The following is a 2,127-nucleotide window of genomic DNA, read 5'->3' on the forward strand; positions in this document are numbered from 1 at the left end:
TTTCTTAACTTGGTTAGGTGGACAGTTTTTGCAGTGTATAGGGGGGTTCCTCCTGCTGAAGTCCACAACACGGGAAAAAAAATCAGAGACTCGTCACCCGATGTTATTTACTCACAAATCTGTCACGATTAAAGCTCCAAAGTTTTTATCAGTAAGATTCCACCGTGCAAAATGCTTGTTTTATCTCCAGCCACGTGTTTTTGGTCGTTTGACTCTCTCTATAAATCACCGCTTCCTGCTACAACAATTAGGTCGCTTTTTTTATTTATTTATTTTTATTTATTTTATTTTTTTGAAGCAAGCAGTTACAACAAAAGGCAGTGTCTGAGCTCTTTCAGCACAAACATACACTCCCACGAGCTTCTGACCAATCAGACAATAAGTTCTTATGTGAAGGGGAATAAAAAGTTTGACCAGCGGGTTGTGTCGAGAATAGGCATGGGACGGTATGAAATTATGACGGTATGATAACCTTGGTCAAAAATATCACGGTTTCGTGGTATGACGGTATTATGATTACAACTCTAAAAATGTTGTTTTGAAATCTGTATTTAAAAACAACAACAACTTTTCTATTATCATATTCAACGTTAATTATCTTTGGAAGCTGTTTTTAGATCTCAGAGGTGTAATGCTGACATTTTATTTACCTGTGTTTATTTATACTTGTGATTTTTAGCACCTGATGCAATTAGATTATCCTGATAAAGTTTACATCTAGAAAGATTATTGCTTTTCTATTGCTTTATTATTTAAGACAAATCAGTGTATACTGCATGACAAGTCTTTTTATTGAAGTAATGTATCAAGTTTTTATCCTGTTTTAAATGATAAAGGGGTTTTTAAGATTATATAATTATACGCACACAGAAACAAGAAATAACTATGAATGTGTTTATGAAACGCACGTTCAGCTAACGAGCTGCTCGGCTAAAGGAGGCATTCAGTTTTATCATCTTTCACTTAAAACTTATCAAATACACAATCCAACAACTCAAATAGTTTTGCAGACAAGCTGTGATCAAGTGCATTAAGCCACAGCAACACGGTGATATGTTTCACAATCTGATGATAACTTTAGCTCGTTCATTTCAAGATAGCATAAGTTTACCTGGAGCTGCGATCATGTTAGATGTGTTGCCTCCACGGTCCACATTGTTGTCATCTTTCAGGCATCCTAAGTATTTTCAAATAGCTGGATTTATTATTTTAGACGGGAAAATTTTGGGGAACTCTGTTCTTCAGCCACCACACACACCCCCACCACCCGCAGCGAGTGCCGACAGGCAGCTCTGCGGGAGTGCGCGGGGGAAAGTCTGCAGCGGAACAGACCCGAGGAAAAATAAACAAAAAAACGCTTTCCGTTCTACGGTATGACAGAAAATTTTAGTGGTTTTCAAACCGTGACTTTTTCATATCACAGTAAACCTTGAAACCGGTAGTCGGCCCATGCCTAGTCGAGAAGCTGCCAAAATGTTAGCAATGCAAACATTCATCATGAAACTGCGACAATCCAAACCCATTTCTGCAGTTTGAAGGGAGTGTGCAGGAGCCTTTAAAGCCCAGTCCCCCTCACAAAGTCACTATCCTCCTGTCTAAAGAGAAAAACGTCCACACAAGCGTTAAACTGGGGGATATAGGTAGACCCACATTAACCTGGCGCCTCTCACTGTGGGTTCCTCCAGAGTGGAATGAAGTCCATCTCTTAAAGAGATTAGTTCCAGAATCCACTCTGTGTGTTGAACCCTGCTATTTCTAGTTGTCCTAAGATCCAGTTTGGTCGGCTCGGGTCAACGTGCCAAAGCTCCAGCTTTGGTTAGTCCATAGAACATCCCACCTGACCCATATGGCTCCTGCTGCAGGTGGTCTGTGAGTCCATGAGCCTGCCTGGGCCCAGTGGATAGAGGCCCATTCACTGGCCACGTTGTCAACAAATCCCTCCCACAGGCTATGCTTCATAGGGAGGCCCAGGTTCATCACACAGGAACTGTCTGCATCAGGAGCACACACACTCCACCAGCACAGTCAGGTAGTGATTCACAGAGTCCTGCTCAACCTCAACATTATATTTAAGACTGAATTGCAAATGTTCCCCAACTAGTTTCCACCAGTCGCAGGGTTCATGCC

The 2,127-nt window shown here is 41.4% G+C and overlaps 1 protein-coding gene across 1 annotated transcript in view; it reads left to right on the forward strand.

Moving 5' to 3' along the window:
• The window catches only part of LOC106532353 (midasin), a gene marked incomplete at its 5' end in the record, with an annotated part of 67,840 nt that overhangs the window by 39,337 nt on the left and 26,376 nt on the right, over positions 1–2,127 (forward strand).

This window comes from Austrofundulus limnaeus, unplaced genomic scaffold (assembly GCF_001266775.1).
Source record: "Austrofundulus limnaeus strain Quisiro unplaced genomic scaffold, Austrofundulus_limnaeus-1.0 Scaffold756, whole genome shotgun sequence".
Lineage (NCBI taxonomy): Eukaryota > Metazoa > Chordata > Actinopteri > Cyprinodontiformes > Rivulidae > Austrofundulus > Austrofundulus limnaeus.